This window comes from Canis lupus, chromosome 19 (assembly GCF_003254725.2).
Source record: "Canis lupus dingo isolate Sandy chromosome 19, ASM325472v2, whole genome shotgun sequence".
Taxonomy (NCBI): domain Eukaryota; kingdom Metazoa; phylum Chordata; class Mammalia; order Carnivora; family Canidae; genus Canis; species Canis lupus.
In genome coordinates, this window is record NC_064261.1 from 35,464,922 (window position 1) to 35,491,363 (window position 26,442).

Below are 26,442 nucleotides of genomic sequence, written 5' to 3' on the forward strand. Positions count from 1 at the left end.
GTTGCCACGTTGCTAAGGTGGGGGAGAAATAGCAGGGACCAATATAATGCTGTTGGTATTTGTTTATTCCTCTAATTACTATTTTCCAATAATAAGCACAGTGGTAGAGTTTTCACTTAAATTTCCAGAAATTAGGATAAATTCAAAAATTCAAAACATATTCATTCTTCAATCCATCATTGTGGAAGTCTAAATTCACCCTTCTGTTAATTTATATTTAATATAAATTGAAAGTTTTCTAGATTTTTAATATGAAGATGTTTGAATTTGAATGAGAAATATTAATTGTGATATAGCACTTTCATTTTTAATGAGCCCTGTAAATGTTACTGCGGATATCCAGGAATACAAATAAAAAAAAAAATTTAGTAGGATTAAGAAACCATGGAGTATTTAAAAGTTTTATAAAAATAAAGCAGAGAAATAAAGAATTCCAAACATACCAAATTTTCCTTTGTAACAATTTCTCCTTAATATTAAATCAACTCAATTTGGAAAGGTTACATATACTTAAGCACATGATGCCATATAATAAATCAAGATAAATGGAAAACATATAATTCCTTTTTTACAGAGCATGATTTCAATACTTAATTCATCATCCACTCTTTTGACAGAGAGCTTCAATATGAATCTAAGCTCCAATACACAATGCACAAGCTATAGCTATTTATTACAATATTGTGTCATTTGTCACTTTTATGGAATTCAGTGTATTTTGCAGGCTGTAAAATGGGCTAGAGTGATTCAGAAATGATCTATGCCATCATTATTCCTCATTTCTAGTGCTTGAATTGCATCTACACTCCCCAATAGGCTTGATTTATTAGGTGAATAAATAACAATATGCTTCAATAATGTATATCTATTGAGACTTCATTAGCTGCCCAGGAGACGCTATCCTGATTTTAAATAATTGAAACACACATGTGATGGAGTCCAATGGACTTGAGATGATTGGGTATAAATATTTACTAAAGCAGACTGGTGAAGGAAAGATGCTTTCAGAATAGAATGGAATTGAAGGGACACATTCAAGTGACAGTAAATGTTCTTTGTGAAAGTATAGAAATTTAGAGTCTGTTTCTTCCAAAATAGAAAAGGCAAGTTAAAATGGAAGGAGAGATTCGTTTGTTTCTCTGAATCTCAAACAGCCTGTCCCAAGATTTTCAGCTGACTCATTCTTAACCATGTGCCTGTAATGCTTGTCAACTCCACTAATGACTGAATTTCCAAGCCAACCAGTGTTGAGTCTCATAGTGCAATAAAGTAGAGCCCAGCGAGTGGAGTATATTTCTTTTCTCAAGGCTAACACTTTATCTTCTGCTAGTTGAGATTATTTTCTTGCTAGGTTTGTGCTCTTAATTAAACATCTTTTAGCTGTCTATAATACACATGCGATGAAATAAGTTTAAGTCTGTAGTCAAAAGTCTTGGTTCAATGTTGTCTCAGAAATTTCCAGAATGGTTTATGTCAGAGGCCATTTATAACAGGAGCAGCTCAGATAGTTTATAAAGATAAACCTAGTAAAATTTCTAACTTTTCCCCAGCTGGTATATTTTGGCTGAAAATGCATTTTGGGAAGGAGAATATTTATTTCTCCTCTAAAATAGACTTAGAAGTTCCTTCCTTCTAATTAGAAAAAACCTGTCTCACAAGTGATGAATAGATGCTAAAGGAGGATATTTATTTCTTCTCTAAAAGCAAACTGGAAAGCTCCTTCTCTCTAATTGGAAGTGAGGAGGAGTAGTCTCAAAAGTGAGAAATGGGTGCTAAAGGAATGACATATCTACAGCAAAAAGGTGGGTGTGTGTGTGTCTGTTTTATTTTGGAGAAGGACATCTACCCTTTCTCTCCTTCAAACAAACAAACAAACAAACAAACAAACAAAACAAAGTCCTCCCCCCTCCTTGTTCCAATGGCATATTGGAAGCAAGAGAGCTAAAATTTCCTGTAGCCACCTGAATATGGAATCTAGTTCAAGAGGCCAGGAATGCGGCTGGGAACAGGAGCTCAGGAGACAGTCAGGAGGTAGATCCCATGGGGCTGGTGAGGAAATACTTGAGACCCAGAAGAACAGACAGGTGGGAACTCCAAGGTAAGAGAAAGGTGGTGCTGCAGATCCTCCCAGTGCTTCTTTAGGATTCCCTATGAGACCACAGCTGTTGTTCAGAAGAAAAGGATGGGGTTGCTGGTGAATGGTACTGTAACCTGAGTCACACCAATGAGTTAGTGAGGATAAGTAGTTAAATATGATTAAGAAAATACCTTGCAACACTAAAACCATTTATTTGAGGCACCATAGAGGACCTGCATCAGCACATGATCAACTATATATTTTTCTTTTCGAAGTCTTAGAAGATTTCTGTATCCTTTAACTGCTTTGTCTCAATAACCTAGTAAAATATACTCAGCAATGCTTCGCTATCTGAGGACTGAGGCTTGCTTGGAAGAGGTGGTGGAGAGAAACAGAACAGGTGGGAGATCATCTGAGCATCATTGCAGGGAGTCTCACCCTGCCCCATCACTGGGCACCACTCCTTCTCATCCTGGGCCAGTATTAAGCCTATAAAGATAAGGAGTGTGGCCTGTCTTTCTACCATGAAGGTCTTCCTACCTGACACTAGCCTAAATCTACAATTTCTCTCCCCAAAATCTTTGATTTCTGTTGGCCTGATATCCTAGGTCCTCCTAAGGAGGTCCTGGGCATGCGCTATCCTGGGAAACTTGAATAGAATGCATCCTAGCTGAACTCTGCCTCAGATAAATCAGTTGGACTCAAGAACCCATCTCCTCTTGTGATTTTGTCTATTGCCATCCATATCTATATTTTCAGGCCCAAGCTTCATTTCTTTGAGCTCCCACATATTCAAATGCTACTGTATGTTGCTATCTGAACATTCTCAACATATGTACCTAAATACTTAGGGCCAATTATTTCCAGCTCACTATATAACAGGAATTATGGTAAATTAGTTACATATATTATTTATATTCTTCACAACAATTGTATGAGATAGATCACAATTTCTTTGAGAAGAATCTATTGAGTGCCTACAAAGCAACATGTTAGATACTAGAGAACAAGAGTTAAAAGATGAGATTCTGGCCCTCGTGGAACTTAAATTTTGGTATAATTATTAATCTTACTTTATTGATGAGGAACTGAAGCTCAGACACAAATTAATTTGAATCACTAATTTATTTCACAAATACTTATCATATGTTAGGCGAAGAGCGTGTGCAGTGGGAAGAACACGTGGTCCCTGCCTCCATGATGCTTATGGCACAGGAGGAGAAGGTGTTAAGAAAGTCAGCAAAAATCTCTGAACTGTATCTTTGAACATATAATATTCTCCATAGAGCTCACGTTTGCCATTTTGCTTAACGATATTTATTGAGCACCAACCATGTGTCCAGCATTATGCTGGGCATGGAGCATATTGCAGGAAGGATGAAAATTCCTGCTGCAAAAGAGTTTATAATCTGATGGAGGAGATAGAGAAGTGAACAAGGAAGTAAAAATGCTGAAATAGATGTTATAAAGGAAATCAAAGTGGTGTGGGCGGGTTGCTTTATACTGATTGTCCAGCTGTCTCACAAATAAATAAATAAAATCTTAAAAATGGGTGCCTGAGTGGCTCAGTCAGTTAAGTATCTGCTTTTGGTGCAGGTTATCATCCCAGAGTCCTGGGATCAAGTCCTGCATCAGGCTCCCTGGTCAGTGAGGTGTCTGCTTCTCCCTCTACCTCTCCCCCTTGCTTGTAATCTCTGTCTCACACTCTCTTAAATAAAAAATTAAAAAAATAAAATAATAAAATAAAATAAAATAAAATAAAATAAAAAGTGATTGTCCAGAGACCATCTTTCTAACCAGAGACATTTAAATTAATGCCAGCAGATGAGAAAACACCAACTATACACAGGGCATGGGGAAAAGCATTAGAGAAGAGGGAACAGAAAGTGCAAAGTCTGAAGCCAAATAGAAGTTTCATGTGTTGGAGGACGAAAGACAGTACTCTTATGTGAAAGAAAGCTGAGACAGGAGATGGTCATGAATTTTTAAAATTACTTTTAGTTGACTTAAAGTGAATCTACTGCTCACTTAGAAGACTTCCAAAGGCCTCTCAATCACAAGGTGAACTGAGGATGCGTGCTTTACACAATGCTGCCTTTATATCAGCTATCAGTTTGGGAGAACAGCAAATACTTCATGGAGTTTATTTTTCTTTGAGTTTCTCCTGAATAGCAAATGGTTCCCAAATCTTTCACGCCAGTTATGCTCATGATTTTTTAAGTTACCGACTGGAGGATGGAAGAGATCACTAAGAAAGAGACCCTCCACCTGTAATAAGATCAGGTGCTGAGGGATAGGCAGAGAGAGAAGAATGGACATTTGGAAATAAAATTCAAAACTGTAATCAAGATCAAAAGTGGATCCCATGTGAAGACCTCTGGGAGAAGATTCAGCTTGGGAATGAAGCTCCAATTAGGAGACTATCATGACTATGGTCTGAAGGAGCCCCAAATAGATCAACACTTGGCAATTATCCACACGCTTCCCTTTCAGTTTTTCAGACAATCTAGGACTGACCCTCTAGAAACAAGATACAGTTGCTATATACCTGCATGTAATGTGTTTTCTCTGTATAGCTCTACATTTCTACTCACAGAAGGCTGACCACAAGTTCTCTATCCCCAAACCCGTCCCAGGCAAAAGTATATGAAGTGAACAGGCATTGTTAATAGCTGAATATACAAGCTAGATCCTCCTTGCTGACTCGTTAAATAGGAGAAGAGATAAGAGTCTGATGGGCTCTCCAAGAGGGGATACCCCGTGGAAGCATTTTTATGAAGAAATGTCTGTGTTTAATCAATATCTACTCCTATTTTCAATTTGCCTCTTTTGTGTCCCAAGTCACAACTAGGACATTAAATCCTTTGTCTTTAATATGTCCCATTCTACTTCCATTCTACAAGGCTGCAGAGAAGCAGCTGTCAAGAAAGCCAGGTTCTCCTTGGAGAGCAACCATCTTGCTCACTACTTTTCAGTAGAAGACAAGCCAGGAAAAATTGAGCCCATCAGCATTCTGAAGGAACCTTCCCCATTCTTGTTGCTAAAGAAATTGTGTTACAGAATGATGTAACAGACCAGCCCTAGTGAGAGAAGAAAGAGCCTCAGAATTCAGCCCCCCTTGTGTCACCATTACATATCCCTCAGAGTCTATTTTAATTCTAGACCTTGGGTAGAGATCCAATAAATAGCTATTCTCTCTACTTCTCGGCAAAATTCTTTTTAAAAAGTGAAAAAAAAACTTTTTATACCATCTGTTGACACCCTCTTATTTCCATTTTTCCTCCTCAAACTCACTCCAGTTGGTTTTTCTCCCTCACAGACTCTTTAAAGTCACCAATAACCATAACTCTACTTGAGAAAAATGCTTATTTCTCTGTCCTCTTATTTAACTTGTCAGCATCACTTAACATGGATCTAGAATGTTCCTATAGGCCACTCACTCAGTTTTCCTCCTATCTCAAAAGCCACTCCTTGTCACTTTTCCTTGCTTGGACTCATCTATTTAACCCCCAGATCCTAAAATGTCTCAGACCTCAGTCCTCAAGCCCCTTATCTTCTCTATTTATACACTTTCTTTAGTTGGGCTCATGCTTTCCCTGGGGTTAAGTACCATCTTGACACTGATACCTCCCAGATGCCACCCCTCAGAAGTCTCGTCTTCCACCTATGTTCTTCATGCCCTCACCTGCACACTGTAAAGGTCAGACTTTAAAAGACTGATACACTGAACTATTTATCTGCACCCACTAACTTTGCTCCTTGCCACCCGTAAATTCTCCCTTTCAGTAAACAGCACCAGCAATGACCCAACTCTTTAGGCCAAACCTAGGGAACAACTTTAATTCATTTCTTTCCTTCCCTGTTTATGATACACACACACACACACACACACACACACACACACACACACACATAGCTCTATACCATGTATATATTTCTCACTATTTTTCTGCCAAATCCTAGTCCAAGCCATCATCTCTCTCCTGGACTTCTGCAGCAGCCTCCTAAGGAACCTTCCTGACTCCCTTCTCACCCCCAATTAGATGCTTCAACAGCTGCCAAAGAGAATTTTCGAAACCCTGAGTCAGATCTCACCACTGCCCTCCCCACATTCAAACTTTTCCATCTTTTCCTCTTGGAATTGATCCAGTTTCTATCCAAAATCTCATATTCCACCCATGGCTTCCCATGATCTAGTCACACAGGGCATCTCCTGTGCCTTGAGGATGCCATCCCACCTCAGAGCTTCCTGCTTCGACCCCTTGTCCTTGGGATGCACCGCTCCCAAATCCTCAGGCAGCTCTGCTCTCTCAATATTCAGGTTAAAACTGCACTTACTCACAATGTTTACTGTAAAATAAAACAATAAGAATAATTATAATATATATAAATTCTTTAAATCATTAAACATTTATATTCCTATTCTATAATAATCATACTTTGAAAGTATTTTTTCTTTGTCTTCTCTTGCTAGAAGGCTCTCTGAGTATGAGGCTGTTTAATTCATTCACTGATAATGACAAATCCTTTCATCCTAGAAAAGGGTCTGGAGTATGGGGGTTATTTAATAATCTGTGTTGAATGAATGAACTCAAATAGTCTATGCCTCAGAGATCGAAAGCAACACAGATATCCATTATCTATTTCACATCCTTCAGGGTAATCATCAATATATCTGAGATTGTCTATTTATTAATTTGCTTTTATTTATTTGCCTCCCTATTTGTTTCCTGTCTCCCCCACTACAATTTAAGACCCTTGAAGGCAGGGATGTTTGCTCGTCTTGTTAACTGCTGAGAATAGTGCTTGGTATGTAGTAGCTGCTCGCTGGATACTTTCAGTCTGAGCAATCTTGGTTTCTGACACAACCAAGAGAAGCTGACATGTCCAGTGAGAGCTACTTTGGACAGTCCAGGGCTAGAAACATCTGCACATAGAAACACACTGCTGCTATGGCCTATACACTACATACTATGTTTCAGATGAGGTAGAAAATTATCTGAGAGCCTCTGTCCTGCACCAGGGCCAATCCCAAGAAACGATGACAATGACTGTACTTGTCATTGGCATTTCTCCTATATTTCTCAGCCCTGATAGCCAGGTCCAAAGCCCAACCCATAAGATAGATTTAAAACTTTTGAAGAGTCAAGGTAATGGCAGGGTTTGTATGTTGAAGGAGGATGGTGGTGTTAAAGCCACGAGATGGACAAAAAGGGAGGTAATTTGAAGATACGCTATCACACTACTTATCTGATAGTAGTATACCGTACAGTATAAAAGGTGGTCCCTAACTGTACCCACCAGGTCAGATCTACTGTGAGGAAACCGAAGGGACTGGTACAGCACTGAGAGCCTCATCTTAATCCTTCATGCCAACTTTTGCTCCCTTTTTCTTCTCACATAGACTATTTGTTTAAGATATTATTTGGCCCCCTCCCTATGGAGCTTACATAGAGTATCTCACCCAATTGACTCCATGATTGAAAAGCTAAAGAACAGAAAGGGAACAAACATACCCAGGATGATTCAGCCTTGGTGGCGGGCCAGACCAAAAACCAATCCCCCTTGCAGCTCAGAGTTCAACTATTACCACCCTTTACATCTGGGAAAAGTCATGGTACCTTCTATTAAGGTTTCAGTAGACATTTTAAGGAAAAGTCCTTTAAGGTTCTTGACCCTGATCAGGGTGGTTACTGGGAATCAAAGTGGGTCAGAGAAAAAATCATGGGATGGGGATAAAAGAAACAGGGGTATGGTCCCAATTCAGGATGTATCAAATTACTTAAGTATCCCTCAGTGCTTGTGGATTCACAAACATCAACACTCCTATAAAAAGTTTTTCTTGGCCATCCAATCCAAGATGGTATTATATTTTTCTGTTTTATGTTCTTTTCCTGGTATGTTAGAAATCATTTATCTGTTTTCTTGTTGTTATCAGCCTTTCTTATTAGAAGGTCAGCTCCATGAGGATGAGATCTTAGGTATCCTATCGACCTCTTATTCCTAACCCTGGAATAGAGACAGGTACTTAATAAATACTTGTTGAATTAATTAATGCTCAATAAACCAAAGGCATGGAATTGCCTTTGGTACCATGGAGTCCTCAAACAAATATTGTTTGAATGAACAAATCTATTTTTTGACCTCCCTTTACTTCTGACTGAATCTAAGAAACCACATGTCTCTTCTCTGGGGGAAAAAAAAAAAAAGATTCTCTCTATCTGAGTTAGCAGACAGCCTAGATAGCTGGTCAATCATTTATAACTCATTTGCTGTCCAGCCCACATTATCACTTTATCTAACTTGTCTCTCATAAAATGACAGAAAACTACTGAAAATCACTCAGCTCTTTTAAATCCCCCTGATACAAACCCAGAGTGAAAAGGCATAGATATTGCTCTCCCCAGGGGGAAGCAATCCCCACCCTAGTTACCATCCACTGGAAGGCATTATAATTCCTCACTGGAAATCTATCATCTTCAACTTTTCCACCTACCCAGGAACACTCTGTGGTAATAACTCTAAGGAGCTGTGTTTCAACTCCAGCTGTGGATCCAATTTCCACTTATAAGATTTAACCTGGAAATTATCAGTGACAACCACAGGGAAGGGAATGAACAGCTGATTTGGGAGGTACAGTGGAAGAAGTTGACTCAGCCTGGCAAGAGGAAAAGACAAATGATGCACAAGGCAGACCAGAATAAAGGATGCCCTTGTGGAAATGAAACGTGATGTACAGTAATTCCAACTGTACATCACGTTTAGCCACCAAACAGCCTATTAACAAATAAGTGTCTTGATATGATTATAGATAAGACAAGTAAAATTAAAGAACATCACATGCAATAAAAGGTACATCTGGGAGCTTTGAGAACTACTGAGAGGTCTTAGCAGCAGGAGGAGATGACAGCTAGATCACGCTTTGAGAAAATCAGAGGAAACGTGATACATGGGGAAAAGTCTAACTATTTAATTAGGGTGCAGATGGAGGGAGTGATTAGTCACCAATTCTAAAATATTAAGGATAAATACTGAGAATTATAAAAATGTATAGTGAAAAGTCAAAAAATGTCAGCATATTTTGCCATAGGCATTTTATTCATTCTATAAACACTGCTACACACATAAGTGCCAGGCACTGGGCTAATCCACAGTAGGAGAATAAAGACATCATATCCTTTGGAAAGACTGAGTTCTGGGGACAGACAAGGCAGCTGAAGAATACAGGAACAAACTTTGGAATGGGAATCCATGCATTCTACTCCCACAAAAGCAACACTCTTCACATTTAAAGAACAAGAATACCTTGATCCATTATTACTCATTTTTGCATAAACTTTCTCATTCAATTTTCACAACACCCTTTGAGCTATGCGTTGCTGCCTCCTCCCCATACTGGCAACAAAACTGAGGTTCTGGGACATTTACACAAGCACATAGCTAAAGATTAAAGAAGTTGTGATTTGAACCTACTGTTTGCTCCAAAACCTGTGTTCTTTCCACTATGTTGTCTCTGTGGATACTGGCCCAAATGATGCCTGGTAAATATACAAACTATACAGGTTCCCTCTTTCTTGGGCTTTATTTCCCAATGAAGTGATCCCATCTTGCCTTCTCAAAGAGCAAGTGCCTTTCAAACCTCTCTCAGCAGGATGAGAAATGTATTTATAGTCTGGATAATGGGAAGAGGGAAGCAAATGTTTAATTCTTCTCAACAGTATCTGAAGGTTAACATGTGTTATATCATAGCCTTAAGCTCAAAGAATGAATAAAAACCTCCAAAGGACAATTGGGTCAGGGACTAGCTGAGAGGGACGAAGGGAGGTATTCCAGGAAGGAAAGGAAGTCCCTGAAAACTCCACAGAAGTCCCACAAATAGCACAGGGAAAAGCAGAAGGGTCAGCCATGAGGGACCCCCTGTAGGATGCAGGACGACAGAGCCCTCGGTGGAGCAGTAGCATGAATGAAGCCATCCCCAGCACAGTCAGCTGTCTCAGTCTGCTGTCTGCAATGGGGATCAGCAACCCAGACGGTGCTGACCGAGCTGGAGCTCAGAGGAAACCTCGCAGCCTGGAAGCCCGGCCACAACGCTAGGAGGCAGCAAAGCACCTGGGAAAGAAGCTCATTTCAATTAACTTTAGCTCTGGAAGTATTTGCTATCTGGTAAACATGTGGCATTCTGCTGGAGTTGTGAATATAATAACAGACTAGAAATCCTAGTCTTGACCATTTGAGGGTGTATAGTCTCACTGGGGACCTAAGAGAAAGAAAATCCAGTCAATTTTTTAAAGAGGGGTTGGGAGTGTTGGAACTATGCCAGAGATGGTGGCCTGGAGGAGGGAGGGTTTTAGCAAACAGATGAAGAGAGACAAAAGCAAGCTACTTAGGTGGAGAGAGCTTCGTGCAACAGGTAGATTTTGAGATAATTATGATGAGAGAAAGGGGAAGCTCTTTGATAGAAAACAAGAGTCCTGATGGTAAGCAAACCCAAAAAAGATGGAGGTGGGGGAAAATGCATTACAATGATGCCAGCCTAATTCAACAGAGGAGCACCTATTACATGACATCCTAGGGCTACCTGTTTATGATCATTGTTTAATTTGATATACAATAATTTTATTAAAGAAAGTACTCTGCTTATCCCTATTATAAAGAGAATCTCAGAGATAAAGTAATTTCTCTAACAGGCAAGAAAAGAGCACCAGAACATGAAAGATCATCCACACCATCTTTCACTCAAGTGTCTCATGGGTCAGATGCAAGTGACACAAAAGTAAATATTTTCCCTGACCTCGAGGAGCACCTAGCTTGTTTCAAGGAACACGAACAAACTTATCAGGGATTTCAATCCGATATAATGTGTCATAGCAACCAATTCAGACAAAGTTTTGGTTTATAGAAGATCCTGTGTGGCACATGAAGCAAGCCTTGAAAAATAAACAGAAGTCAAGCCACAGACCAGGAGAAAATATCTGAAAAGACACATCTGGTAATGGACTGTTACCCAAAACATATAAAAATTCTTAAATCTTAATAATAACCTGAATTAAAAATGGGCCAAAGACCTTAACAGACACCTAACTATATATATATATATATATATATATATATATATATATATATATATGGCAGAAAAGCACAAAAAAGATGCCCCATATCATATTTCACCAGAGAAATAAAATTAAACCAATAATATACCACTACACTTATTAAAATGGACAAAATCCATAACATTGACACCACCAAATGTTGGCTAGGATGTTGAGAAGCAGGAACTCTCATACACTGGTAGTATGAATGCAAAATGGTATGGACACTTTGGGACAGCTTGGCAGTCTCACAAAACTTAATATACTCTTATCATGTTATCTAAGCAATCGTGCTCCTGAGTATTTACCCAAAAAAGTGCACATAAATACCTGCATGTCGATGTATCTAGCAGCTTTATTCAAAACTGTCAAAACTTGGAAGCAATCGAGATGCCTTTCACTAAGTGAATGAATACATAAACTGAGTCCATCCGGACTAGGGAATATTATTCAGCACTAAAAAGAAATGAGCTATCAAGCAATGAAAATCTGTGTATAAAACTTAAATGCATATTATTCGGAGAAAAGAGTCAATCTGAAATAACACCTGCATGATTCCAACTGTACTGCATTCTGAAAAACAAAAAATTGACACCATAAAACAAAAAAACAAAACAAAACCTGCATTTGCCATGGGTTAGTTGGGAGGAAGGAATAACAAGGCAGAGCAGAGAGGACTTTTAGGGCAGTGGAAGTACTCTGTGCGCTATGCTGGAAACATATTATTATACATTTCCCAAACCCATAGAACGTATAGCACCAGGAGCAAACTCTAATGTAAACTTTGGACTTTGGGTGATGATAATATGATAATATAACAAGGTCCATCAAGTATAACAAATATACCACTTTGGTGGATGATGTTGACAATGGATGAGGCTCTGCATGTATGGGAGCAAGTGGCATGCGGGAAATCTCAGTATTCTGTTACGTCTTGCTATAGATCTAAAACTATTCTTTAAAAAGTCTATTAAAAATATTTACCCAAAAAAAAGTCTATTAAAAATAATAAAGTAGGGCAGCCCAGGTGGCTCAGTGGTTTAGCGCTGCCTTCACCCCAGGGCCTGATCCTGGAGTCCTGGGATCCAGTCCCACGTCGGGCTCCCTGCATGGAGCCTGCTTCTCCCTCTGCCTGTGTCTCTGACTCTCTCTCTCTCTCTGTGTGTCTCTCATGAATACATAAAATCTTTAAAAAGAAAATAATAATAATAATAATAATAATAATAAAGTAATAATAATGATAAAATAATGAATGAATATATCCAGGTAAAGAAAGGAGTAAGGACTGCTTCAAGATGAGGGATTAGCCTGCATTGATTGCAGGGGTGGAAAGGCCCAGTGGTTCACACAGGGAAGTGTACAGCAGGAGGTCCTAGGGGCTACGGGTATGGACTCTGAAGGCGGATGTCTAGTCTAAGTCTCGCTAGCTGTGAGAAAAGTCATTAACCTCTTTGTGCTTCAGTGTTCTCATCCGTAAAAGAGGAACAATAATTATCCATCTGATAGAGCTGTTACAAGGATTACATGAGTTAATATTTATAGAAAACCTACACTGGCACCTGGCAAATACATAATGTGTTTTGACTGGTGTTTTAAGACATGAAGGCCCTTTTGTATTATGCTAAGGAACTTGGATGGATCCCTGTCACTCCACCTCAGAACACCTACCATGCTGGGCTATTTCTTTCTATATAAATTGAGAGCTTTCTGGGATATGATCACCAACTGGCCCTTCTAGTTCCAAGACCATTTGTGTATCGCGTACAGGAACGAATCCAGTTGTTTCTGACAAGGAGCATGGTAGCCATTCTTGCCCTCTCTTTTTCTGTTCAGACATACTCGTTTTTAATTGTCTGCTTAAAAATGAGGCTTTAAAATGGAAGAAATGGGGCTTGAGCATTGCAAATGGCTCTCTAAGTGGAGTTTCATCCCACCCTTGGATCCCTCCCTGCCATGTGTCACTGATGCAAAAGTGGAACAAATCACCAGGAGTGATTTGCTTCTTCTCCTCTATCCACCCACACTTTTCATGCATGTGTAAACCATGAAGTAAAAGTCCCCTGGAGGCCAAAACAGTGACCCAAATGAAAACTTAAAGTATTTCCAACCCTTATCCTTCATCATGTGCACATAACACAAAATTAATCAGTATAAAGAATCACATAAGGTACTTGCTTTGATTTATATTTCTACTTTTATGTCCTTTTGCTTAAATGGTATTCCCCTGCCCCCATTTTAAAAACACATCAGAGCATCTTAAAAACGAAACAAGATGTTTTCATTGCCACTCCACATGCTTAGAGTAAGCTTTCGTATTTGTGCTGCAGAAGAAATGAGTTCAATTTTTCCTTCACCCATTGCAAGCAATTGGGAGCACAGAACATTCGAGCACGGAGAGATGGGATGTCATCTCATTCTACCTGTTGGGGGTCACTTTCCCCACAGGTTCCAGAGTGAAAAGACCCCACAGCCACCAATTCTATGTGTTTTCAACATCAACTTGAAAAGTAGGCTCAGAAGTGAAGTAGAAGATAATTAAAAACAACTCTCTGCTTCAAAGACTCATCAACCTAGATTTCCAGGCCTGTTCCAGGGAGAGGCGTGTGTGCATAAAAGCAGTTTCTTGCTATCTCACCAAGCCTCACAATTCACAATTAGTGTGTTAATAGTCATTGGATTTCAAAGATGAATAAGGGGAAACTTAGAGGAAGCAAGTGACTTACTCAATTGTTCTACAGAAATATGTCAGGAGCACAATTAGAACCAAAGTGGCCCCATGCCCTGTATCTCTGTATTACAGATTTTGAGGTCACGTCACTGAATTTTGTCTTGTGCCTTAAAACAGCATCACTACTTCTGAGCATGGTGGCATGAAGAATCAAGAATCAGCAAGACTTTGCTTACTCTACCAACCCCACTATCTAAATTCAGATGTGCTCCAGCTTCTCCAAAGAGAGAAATAATGTGAATACTAATAGTAAATATCCTTGCTTCTACTCAAAAGTACTACTTTATAGCCATTCAGTATTTTACAAATTTGATCTCATGCAATCTTCGAAGCAAACATCTGAAGTCAAGCTAGCCATTCTCTGTCTGCCCCCTACTGGCCTCCCCAGCCACCCTGCTCTGGCTCCTGGAGGCTGATCTCTGTGGACTCTTTGAATGGTGATCCCTGCAGTGTGGCTTCTGGTCCATTTCTGCTAAAGGAAGACACCAGCAGGAGAGAGGACAAGAGAAGAGAGAGGTCAATGAATGTGGTCACTAGCTCTCTTGCCTTACTGGGTCCACGCATGATAATAACTGTGCTCCTTGAAAGAGGTGACATGTCCTGTTAAGCAGTCCATTTCTACCCTCTTCTATAGTGACAGCTTCAGAAAATCCAGAGTTCTGACGACCACACCCTCCCCTGCTGGTGAAGGTGCACCACTACTGTGGAAAGAAGTTAAATAATCTCTAAAGGCTCTTATCTTTATTACATATGTATATATGACTCACACAAATATATGTACACCCATATATGTATATACATATAAGTTCATATAAATAAATGTGTATGTAAATATATACCCATAAACACACATATCCTAATATTTTTCTGATTGTACCCTGAGTCTGATTGACACACAGAGGCTCATGTGGCTAAGAGACTTCCCCACAGTCACACAGCCAGAGCCAGCTACAAAATTTGCAGGACCCAGGTCTCTTACTCAAAAAGCAGGATAAAAAAATCTTTCCTTTCTTCTGTGGTCTCTCTCTTGACCTATCATGGTATTTATTTTACTTGGTATTTAATGTTGTACTCTCTGGGAGCAAATACAGACTCTCGTGGAACCCAGCATCCAATCCATAAACTGGCATGTCAGACATGTACTTTCAACCTCAATCCTCCCCAACACTTGCCTTCAGGCCCCTGGAGCAGAGAGGACAGCAGTGGTCAATGGCCAGAAATGAGGAGGCAGCAAACTGGTGGCCTGGGGAGGTGAGATGTGGTGGGAGGTGAGAAGGCCAGTGAGCAGAGGCATCCTCCAGTGATCAATTAGACTTCACTTACAAGGCACAAATTCAAAGATAAAATTATTAAGACTTTGAAGATGGCAGCCACAAGACATTAAAACCCAAGAGCAGGACACCTTTTTCTGGGGCCCTGTGCTCCTATCTCCTGTATGTCCAAGATGCTGACCATTCGTTCAGATGAGTGGTGGTGTCAGGTGTTGGGGTACATCTGACTCTCAAACCTGCACTTTTGCCATGGGATCACACTCACTTTGCCTTCCAAGTCCAGTTAACAATGCCTCTCACATCTAGTGAGGATGAGGAAGAGAACATGCCTCAAAAAACAAGTCGCATCTTCAGTTTCCCAATCCTATAACCCACCTACTTTCTCCATTTTGTTAGCCAAAGAAGGGGGATGTTTATCTTTCCTTTCTAATTAAGAAACAAGGTTGAGCCAGACAACATTTCCAGTGACTTTCTACTTCTTATCTTGGCAGCAGATGCACACTGAGCCTCCTTTAAGTGTACACACCTAGCAGAGGTGGCAAATCACTAATTAGAATGCTGTGCCTTAGGAAATACGGATGTCACCAATCTCTTTAAAATTGACTAGTGCACTTGACCATTCTTGCTGGAGGCAGAAGTCTTAGTCGAGGGGAAATTCAAAATCATCAGCCTGGAAAAATATTTCCAAACTTGGAGCATACTGCAGAGAGACGGAGGGGGCTTTTGTTGCCTAGGTGGTACTGAATTCTGACTCTCTAGAATGGAACCATGGTGCTGTTTAGTGTCGGTGGAGGCAGAGGAAACAAACCTTGAGCTGCTACAGAGGAAAGAAACAAGGACCACCAACATGAGTCTGCAAGCCACAAACCTGATCTCAAGTGGAATTTATTTGTGATTTTTTTTTTTTATACATGATGCAAGGCACAGGTGTCCCAGGTAATGAAGTGGAAGGAAGCCAGAGAAACAAAATACTCATTGAGAGTCTTGCATGTGAAAGATTAGCTCCATAAGTTAAGGTACAAAGAAATCCAAGATGGGGCTGAGCTTTCTTGCAGGTGAGACCAGAACTGTTTCACAAAAGTAGTTTATAGCAGCTGTGCTATAAAGAGTTGTTTATAGCAGCTGTGCTTAACGTGTGTTGAATGATAAATGAACTCTATGAGGGACCGAAGAAAAGAGAACGGACTTTATGGAATAGGTAAAACTTGAACTATTTTTCTCAAAATGAAGAGTCACATAAATTGATACACTTGCTACAAGATCACACAGAAAGGAAGTCCAAAAAAAATCCAAATCCCTGCGTGAGAAGTACTCAATAGGTTATTAAAAATCAAGTAAGGCATTTATAGGACATTTGCTATTGATCTCAATAACCCCAGTTTTATCTCCTCTATTATCTCTCTCAGTGATGTGGGGAATCTTAGCCAGAGGAAACCTAGGGCTTTCTCAGGAGGTGAATGCCTGCTATGACTGAGTTGCCCAGGGCCTGAGGCTGAAGTTTTCCTACTCTGTTTCCATGCTGGCGGTCTACTTAGAACTGGTTCACACTGGCATTCTAAGACGTAAGGAGCCCTGAAACCAGACATCCAGCTTAGTTAATCTAGATCAGCTCTGAGAGAAACAAAATGTGAGCCACATGTGTAATTTTAAAGTTTTCTAGCAGCCACATTTTAAAAAGTTAAGGAGTTGAGATTATTTTTTTTAATTTTTTGAGATTTTTAAGAAATATTTTATTTATGTATTAGAGAGAGAGAGCACAAGCAGGGAGAATGGCAGAGGGAGCAGCAGGTTCCCTGCTGAGCAGTAAACCCAATGCGGGGTTCAGTCCCAGAAATCATGACCTGAGCCTAAGGCAGATGCTTAACCGGCTGAGCCACCCAGGAGCCTCAGAGTTGAGATTAATTTTAATAATACAATTCATTTAACTTAACATGTCAAATACATTAACAAACACAATCATTTTAGCATACAATAAAAATTGTTGAATTGCTAATAGGTCCCATTATTTTTTACAGTCTTTATTTTTTATTTTTTTTAAGATTTTATTTATTTATTCATGAGACACACATACACACACATACACACAGAGAGAGAGAGAGAGGCAGAGGCAGAGACACAGGCAGAGGGAGAAGCAGGCTCCATGCAGGGAACCCAACATGGGACTTGATCCTGGGTCTCCAAGATCACACCCGGGGCTGAAGGCAGCACTAAACCGCTGAGCCACCAGGGCTGCCCTTTTTACAGTCTTTAATATCCAGTGTATATTTCATATTTATAGCACATCTCAGTCTACACTATTCACGTTTCTTTCAAAGTTTCACTAGACACATTTGGCTGGTGGCTATCATACTGGACAATGCAGTCTTTAAGGTCTGTTCCAACAATTAACAAGGACATAGGGAGCCTCTTCTCCGCTTAGTGCCCACCTGCAAAAGTTCTTGAAACCAGTCATGGATGGATTTCTAAGGCAGATCTTTGTGACTAGAAGCTCCTGGAGAAGAAAGAATGTATATCATTTTTTTTTTCCTCTGTGACCAATGACCTGGCCAGTACCATGCATAATAGCTTATGATGAATGAATGAACAAATGAATGAATGAATTAGTGAATGAATGAATCTGTGAATGAATAAATAAAGAATGACTACATGTCACTATGGACTACTAGCAGAATTAAGAGGGAATAAAATGTAGGTAAGTAGAGAGAACAAAATTATATCATTACGACTATAAACTCGGTCTTGTATTCAAATATTCTCTACATTTTATTTTTTAAACCCAGTTTTCACCATATGCAAAATCCCCCATTGTAGCCTAATAAAATGTAACCCCAGAAGCTACTCTGTACAGATGAAAGAATATTCTATCAATTAACAAATTAGAGACACACACGAACATGCACACATACACATTATGGTCCCTACATGGAGATTCACAATATGCACCAGAGCTATGATAAACAAAACTGAAAGAATTTCTTTTTCTGCAGTACTTCTCAGGGCCTTGAATAGGCTGAAATTCAATGGTTCTCTTTCTGTCACATCTCCCCACAGAAATGGGGAGTCTGTTGAGGACAGGGATTACATTCATGGTGCTTCTATAACCATCACGTTGCCTTTCATTCCTGCTTGCACACTTGCGTCTATAATCCATTCTACAAACACTGTTAGTGTGGCTTTTTACAGCATAATCCAATCACGTCACTACACTGCCAGAACACTGAAAACCTCATCACACTTAGAACGAAACATATGCCCCTTCTCATGACCAACAAAGGCTCTACATGATCTGGTCCCTACCCCTACCTATGACCTGAAACTTGGTGGCTTAGCTCAGCAGTCTACCATCCATGGTCCTGGGATCTAATCCAGGGTGTCTTTGTGAATAACATTTTCTCAGAATGCAACCACACCCAATGTTAAGTTCTGTGTCTCCCTTGGATAAACTGGGAGGGTCTGGCTCACAGAGTCTAAACTATAGAAAACAGATCCCTGCCACACTCTTCCCTTTCTTCTCAAACTTCCAGCTATGTTTGCTTTCTAAACCTGAAACTCGTCATACTCTTTTTGCCTCAGGAGGTTTAGTTCTATCATCTTCTTGCCTGGAACATTGCCCCCACATTACTGCACCACTGGCTCCTTCTTACTGTTCAGGTCTCAGCTCAAATGTCACCTTCTCAGTTACCTCCCCTAACTATCCAATCCAACATGGCTCTTCTCTCCACATTCAGTTACTCTCTCCCTTTACCATGTGGTCTGCTGTTGTTTCTTCATAGTACCTATAACTCTCTGAAATTATCTCATGCAAGCTTAAATATGTTTCTTCTAATAGACTGTGCACTCCCAAAGTGGCATTCTCTATCCCTTTCATTGTTACAGTGCTGGAATCAAGAACTGTGTGCACAGCACATAGTAGCTACTCAGTACATACTTATGGAATAAAGACATGGGATACATCAATCTATATTGGGCCTGCCATATGGCCTTAAGGAAAAAATTCAATGGATTCAGTCAGACCAGAACCACAAGGGCCTTTAAAGTCCATTTAGGACAGACTTTTCATATAATGGATGAAGAAAACAGAGACTCAAGAGAGGATGTGTCCATTATGAATTTGGGTTAACTTATCTCATCCAGACTAGTACTGCCTCAACTGACTGTCTACAAGGAGTCTGATTCAGAGCAGCCTTTCCCAAGGATTCCACTGATCAGTAGGTTTTGGAAGTTCACAAAGCTAAAATGAAAATGTCAGTGTCGTTTAATAAACTATTTATTGCATAGACTCTATAAAAAATGGAATGTTTTATATAGACCATCGTAAATAAATTTGGATCCATTTTTCCCATCATTCTTACTTTCTCTGTAATTAGTGGCCTATAGTCTACCTAATTGTGTTTAGCAAATGCTGACAAAGAGAAATGAATAGCAGTATTTCCCTTCCCAAATCTTTTACATCCCTTTAGCATTCTGAAAGCATCCTAATAAGGATCCCATTCTTAGCATCACACAGCATCCTTAGCTCTATATTTTAGCAATAATCACAGTATATTGAAATCGCCTATTTTAGATCTGTTTTCTATACTAGGCTATAAGGTCTTTGAAGGTAAGAATATATATTTAAAAAAAATTAAGTGTGTCTTGATTTTTCCTACTACGTGGCCTGGAACATTCTTTCCCCAATCATATGTTTGGTTCTCTCTCTCACCTCCCTCAACTCTTGACTCATATGTCACTTTGTAGAAGCCATGCAGACCACTTTACTTAAAATGGTAAACCTCTCCAGTTGAACTTTCTCATCTCCCTTACCCTGTTCTATTTTTTTCCTCAAAGCATGTGCCACATTCTAATACACTATATACAGACATTGATATAGTACACTTACTCTCCACTTCTCTTCCTTCTAGAAAATAAGCTCCAGAAAGATGAAGAATTCTGGTTTTTTAATCTGCTATATTCAGTAAAAAATCCCTTGCACCTCGAATGGCTGAATACTAGGTGGCCAAAATAAATTTGTTGAATTAGAAAAATGAATTCATGAAGGAATGAATGAGGTCAGAAGAACCAACTTATATCCCCAGGCTCTTCTAAGACAGGCCAGCAGATGAGCACACCCTGCTATAATCAAAGCAGATGCTGGGTACTCTTCCTCAATCTAGGAAGAAACTAGAGTTCATGCCAGCCATGTTTAAGAGCAGCACTGAACAAATAAAAGTTAACAGCCCATATGGGAGAGGAGTTTGCCTTGCTTAATGACTTGGCAGCAGAGCAAGTATGGGGAGTGTTTGAAAAGATTTGAGACCTTATCTTTTGTTGACTCTCTGCTCCCACAGCCCACAGGAGCCATGAACAGTATTTCCAAAGGACAGCAAAAAGTTCTAGTTTTGTTCAGCCACCAGGAGGCAGAGTAAAGCATTAGTATCAAAGATAAAAACATTTACCCTCAAGTGATTTCCATGAAGGAATAAATCTCCTCAGAAAGAAATGGAGTAGATTGCCTTTTGCCTGTGGCTATCTTTGGCATATTTGTCAACTTTGGCTCCAGGGCTGAGAGAGATTGAGGGTGCTGTCAATATGGGGGTTGAGAATAATAGAAACTAGTAACTTGGCAAATACCTTTAGGTGAGAGCTTAGGTTTATACTTGACTGAGCAACAAGATGGCACTGACTCAAGAGAAGTTAGGTGAATTAAGTGAATTCTTTTATAAGAGAAAAATGATAATAGTAAGAAAATGAAACCTCTGTTTTTCTAACAAATGAATTTCAACTCTTAGTTCTGTTATTAATATGTCATGGTCTCCTCAGGTCTCATTAGGAAATGGAAAAAGCCTCTAGCAGAATTCAGCTAGTCTTTGTGGAGAAAAACAGAGTTTACATTTTATCCTATTAACTCAGAAAAGAAAACTCCACTATTCTCTTGAGCAAAACCAGGTTTAGTAGAATGAAGCCGGGACTCTTTATTCAAGGTTTTAGGCATGTTTAGAGAACAAAAAATAAAGCCAAAGAGACTAAAAACAACAACAACAACAAAAAAAAAAAAAAAAAAAAAAACACCTGATTCTAAGACGTGACAAGTAGACTCCACTCTTGATGAAATCTGCACCATCAGAATGCTTAGTCTTGAAAGCATGGGGCAATGATGAGTCAGGAGAAATAAAATAACTATCTATTTTCGAGAATTTATGCTAAGGTTTTCTTTTTTAACACAGTTTTCCACATTTTTAATCCTACTAGAATAAGGTAGCGTTCATTACACTTTACAGATGAGAAAGCTGTGGTTTACTGACTGAAGTAGATAGCCCAGGTCACACAGCTAGCAGTCTGTGGAGTCAACCACAACTAACACCAATGTGATGCCAAGGCTCTTTTTCCTCTATACTAAGAGATGAGAGGACCAGAAACTGCATACTGCAGAAATAGAGAGGCTGCTGGGGACTGGAAGTCCCAAGGTGTAGATGTATTAGGTAAGACTTCCATAAATTCAGGCCGAAATCTCTGAGTGTCTCATCCAGAGGCAGCCTTGTGGAAAGTCAAAGAAAGCCCTCCCTGGGCATGGGCTTGTGAGACAGCATGCTGTTCCTACCAAACAGCGGTGTAGGTAGAAGTAGATATTCAGAGAGGTACACACACACACACACACACACACACACACACACACACGCAAGCTCAAACTGCTTGTTTAAAAGCTCCCATTGGTAATTCGTTCCTTCCTTCTTTGTACACTTATGTTTTCTTTTCCTCACAGCAAAGATAACAGAGGGATGTTTCAATAATTATAAACCATAATCCTGTGACACAAAGGCAACTTTACTTTTAGCCTTTTTCTGTGATGTTTTAAATACTTTTCATCCTACTGTACTTTTCATCATACTGCTGCATTTGCTCAACATATGACACAAGCATATTTTGCCATGAAAATTCTACAAGTTTAAAATGTTTAATAGCTTTATATGAAAAAAATCAAATATCTTGTAAATGTGATTTTAATATCTAAGTAACATACTGTCATGTGTTGTCATAATTTAGTTAATTCCCAAAATGTTAGTGGTTCGGTTGTTTCCAGTTATTTCTTATTATAAATGACAAAGATGAATTTTTAAAACTTAGCATTCTGCTGTTTCTCAAATGCCTCAGGAAGGCTGAAATACAAAATCTGATGATCCATCTGTATATTGAGAAGAGTTTGCCAGGTGTTTTCCTAGAAGCAGGCTTCAAAGGGGGGGGGTGGATGTGAAAGCAGGAGGACATGGAGTGCCTGGAGGCTGGAGAAAGAGTTCCTTCCTGGGGAAGCAGATGGCACAGAAAGGAGAGGTTGGGCCGGCAAAGGCAACCTCCCAGGGCTGACCACCCGGCCTGTACCCTCACACAAACCACTAAACTCAGTTCAAATGATTCAATCCCCAAAATCCAGACCACTGGAGCACATTCAAGGAGTATTAGGCTAATCCTGAGTTTTAGAAAAGGCAACTAATTAGATTCCTGTACATTAAAAAATAATAATAATGAAGCGGTTAAGAAAAACTATGCCTTGACCTCTATCAGAAATCATGTCACCCACCAGAGAAGTGATTTCCCAAGTGAGCAAAGAGCTCCATCAAGAAGTTTCTGATTTCTAATTGGAAATATTCTCAGATGTATCCACTCCTCAAAGATATAGAGGACACAAGGTATCTGTAAGATCCAGGAGGATATTTTTGAGTATAGCCCACAGATGTTTCTGCAGCTAGGATTTAGGAGATTGGACAATACTAGTCCATGTCTGGTTTTTGAAGTGAGGAGGTGCGTAGGGGCATACTCATAGATAAAAGATTGGATGACCTTCCACAGAACTGTTATATGACAAAGTGTTTGTAAAGCCTCTCAATTTGTAACTCCTTTTCATTTAAGCCCCAATGTAATTAAATCAAAGTCAGCAATAACAAAATATCATAAACAATTTTAGTGTGTAATATGTGCTGACAAATGTCATTAAGGAGATGGCTGCAGGAGACAGGAATATTTAGTGTGACTCCATCTGAATGCTCTATTGCTAAGGAAACTCAATATTAAGTTTTACTTTAATTATTTCCATGAAATGACTTTCTTAATAATTTTAAAAGCATGACCAGTACTACTTAAGGAATTTCCAAAAGGCTTTTAATTAGGATTTGCTACTTTACAGAAAACACTCCAGGTATAAAATATAATTGTTAATATTACTGATACATCATTCATTAGTAACCTTTTAAAATAGGCATACCAAACTCCCAATGACTTTTTTCTGTTGACTTCTGACTAGATGAAAACATCTGTCTCAGATTTTCTATGACAGTTCTAATTACATGTATTCCATGTCATTGTCCTTCCAAATCATCAAATTGCCCCAGATATGTCAATACAATGGTGTCAAAACTACTCTTATTAGATGGTTCTCTACACTTGTAAACGGCACAAAAATCCTTTGTCAGAATATATTTGAATTTTTATTTGAAAAAAAATTGTCACTCTATCAGTTCTATGAAAAAAAAAAACTGAATTGGTGGTATCTTGCTCTACAAATATGTTCCACATTCCCTCTGTCACTCAAACCTTTGGATTCTACCTCTTTTGTGTATTTTAATATTCAAAAAGAAAGAAAGAAACACACATTGACTGTTCAGTAGACAGGTAGTGAAGTCTAAATACTTGGAATTATTAACTGGAAAATGGGTATCATTATCATAATGGCATTACTAAAACCTTCAAACACAAAGTTACTATTCTAAATGGTTCTTCTACTATGGCTACATTACTGTGATTTCGAAGACTAAGGATAGCATCCTATATGGGAGGATTTTGTCCCTAAATTCTTATGTGCAATCATTTCACAAATATTATTGTCTTCTTTGTAACAGGCATTGTTGGATGTACTGAATACACAATGGAGAATAAAACAGCCACACTTTCTATGTACATGCAACATGCAGTTGGTCAAAAATGACACTGAAGATCAAACATACAGGATGCATAAGAATTAGCGAAGCAGAGAGAAAGCAGAAGGTAAGCAAAGAGAGGAAACAGCATGGAGAAGACCCTGAGCAAAGAAAGCATCTGAAATATCCAAGAACTGAAATAAAGCAAGTGTGATAAAGTGAAATCATTGTTAAGGGGAGAGTAGCATGAGAATGGAAAGGGCCAAATTACATAAGGTCTTACATGCCTTATGGAATAGGTTGGGTTTTATTTTAAGGTAATGGGATGGAAATACAGAGTTTCCACCTGAGCTGTGGGATAATAAAATCTGTATTTTAAATGTATCTCTCTGGCTGCTCTATGGAGATTTCAGAGGTTAGGACAGTAATCATCTCTGGTGCTTGCTGGTATCTGCTTTCTTCTGGAGGACAAGGGAGATAGTTACTTCCCAGCTCTTTTGCCCTTTGATTGATACAAGTGACCAAAGTGGTAAAAGGCCCTTGAACAAAATTAACGTGAAATACTCATGGGTCCAAGTATAGAGATGGGTGAGTCTTCTGTGTGTTCTCCCTTCTTGCCCCAGCAAATATGGAGGTACAGGCTCCATGTTGGATGTCTACCAGAAGTTGGAGGCCCTTTCAGTCTGTCTTTATTTTTTTTTTTTAAGATTTCTTATTTATTCATTCATGAGAGACACAGAGAGAGAGAGACAGAGAGAGAGACAGAGAGAGAGGCAGAGACACAGGCAGAAGGAGAAGCAGGCTCCATGCAGGGAACCTGATGTGGGACTTGATCCTAGGACTCCAGGATCACATCCTGGGTCGAAGGCAGGCTCTACACTGCTGAGTCACCCGGATGTCCCTCAGTCTGTCTTTATAATGACTGTGAGAAGAGATACCTCCTACCACCCTGTTACCCACTAATCCACACAAGATTGAGGCATGAGCAAAGAATAAATCTGTTTTACGTTAATTATCCTGAGACTTAATTATTACTCTGTCATGTCAAGTTGGCCTAACTTATCCTAATACATGAGGATAATAGCTCTCAATTTTGTAGGTGTGAGAGATAAAAATAATAAATATATAAGTGACTGTCACAGTAGTAAGGCCATAGTAGATGCTAAGAGAATAGTGTATAGAAACTATTATCATTGGCTCTTTTGACTGCAGTTTCACCTATGTTATTAACTAGCCCTCCAGACTCTGGGTAAACAGCAATCTGAGTCTCAATTCCCTCTCTGTTGAATGAGGAGTTTGTACTAGACCCCCAAAATTCTGATAAATCAGGACTCTAAGCTGATAGAATAACAAATGCAGGAGAGACCATGATAGCAGAAGTGCCTGGACAACACTTTCCCTTCCTTTTCTTTCATCAAGCAGATTCTTTGGGTACCAGGTCAATAGACAAATGGCCCAAGGAGTCAGGCCACTAACACTTCTTGATGCTCTTCTTTGCATAAAGAAAAAAGTGAAACAATTCAGAATTCTTGCAAGGCCTCCAAACAAATCCTTAATTTCTCTCTGAGAATTTACAAGCCCAGTGCTAACCTGGGAAAAGAAATACACCAATTTTTCTGGCTAAGATGGTCATGAGAGTCAAGACACTACTCCTAAGAAATTTCTCAGTTTGCATGTCTTCCTTCTTCTGAGAACTGCCAGATGAATCTGAAAATCTCCAGAACCACTGACCCAGACTTCCAAATGAGAGGGAAGTGGGTTTCCTCCATGTCCTGGGCATTTCTGTGTGTACACAGCACAGATAATCCATTTATGTGACAGCATTTATCCCCAAACTTGGGCTCTAATTGCCACTAATTAGCTCTGTGATTCTGGACAAATAACTCTGCATCTTCCATGCATCAGGATCCTAATGTGTAAAATATTAATAATAAAAGACACCTTTGGTACCTCATGAGATTGTCACACTGATCAGATGAGATGAAATAGCAGTGAATGTCCTTTGAAAAGCACACTCTGGCCCGTGGATGTATTTGAGAATCACTGATGCATTGTTGTTATTATTGCTATTAAGATCTTTCCTACTTCAAGATGATTCATCTCAAGGGACCTTCCTTGTGCACATCAGGGACCAACAAAACAAATAAATAGATAAAAAAGAGCTTCCCTTCTCCCTTCTCTATTTGATGCATGGTGTCGCTGTGAAGGGAGTTTGATGACTTAAAAATGTAAACAACCTATTTCCACTGAGATGATTTTCCTTACACAGACAGGAACAACTGTTTCTTTTCTTTCTGAGTGTACATGGATTCCTGTCCTACTGAGAGATCCTAACCATTTTATCTCTGTTATCAGTTTACCTCCCTAGATGCCTGCCATTCTCTGAATAAAC

The 26,442-nt window shown here is 39.3% G+C and overlaps 1 protein-coding gene across 1 annotated transcript in view; it reads right to left on the reverse strand.

Moving 5' to 3' along the window:
- Positions 1 to 26,442, reverse strand: part of DPP10 (dipeptidyl peptidase like 10) — a 1,271,598-nt gene that overhangs the window by 1,153,800 nt on the left and 91,356 nt on the right. The gene's annotated exons all lie outside the window — the stretch shown is intronic.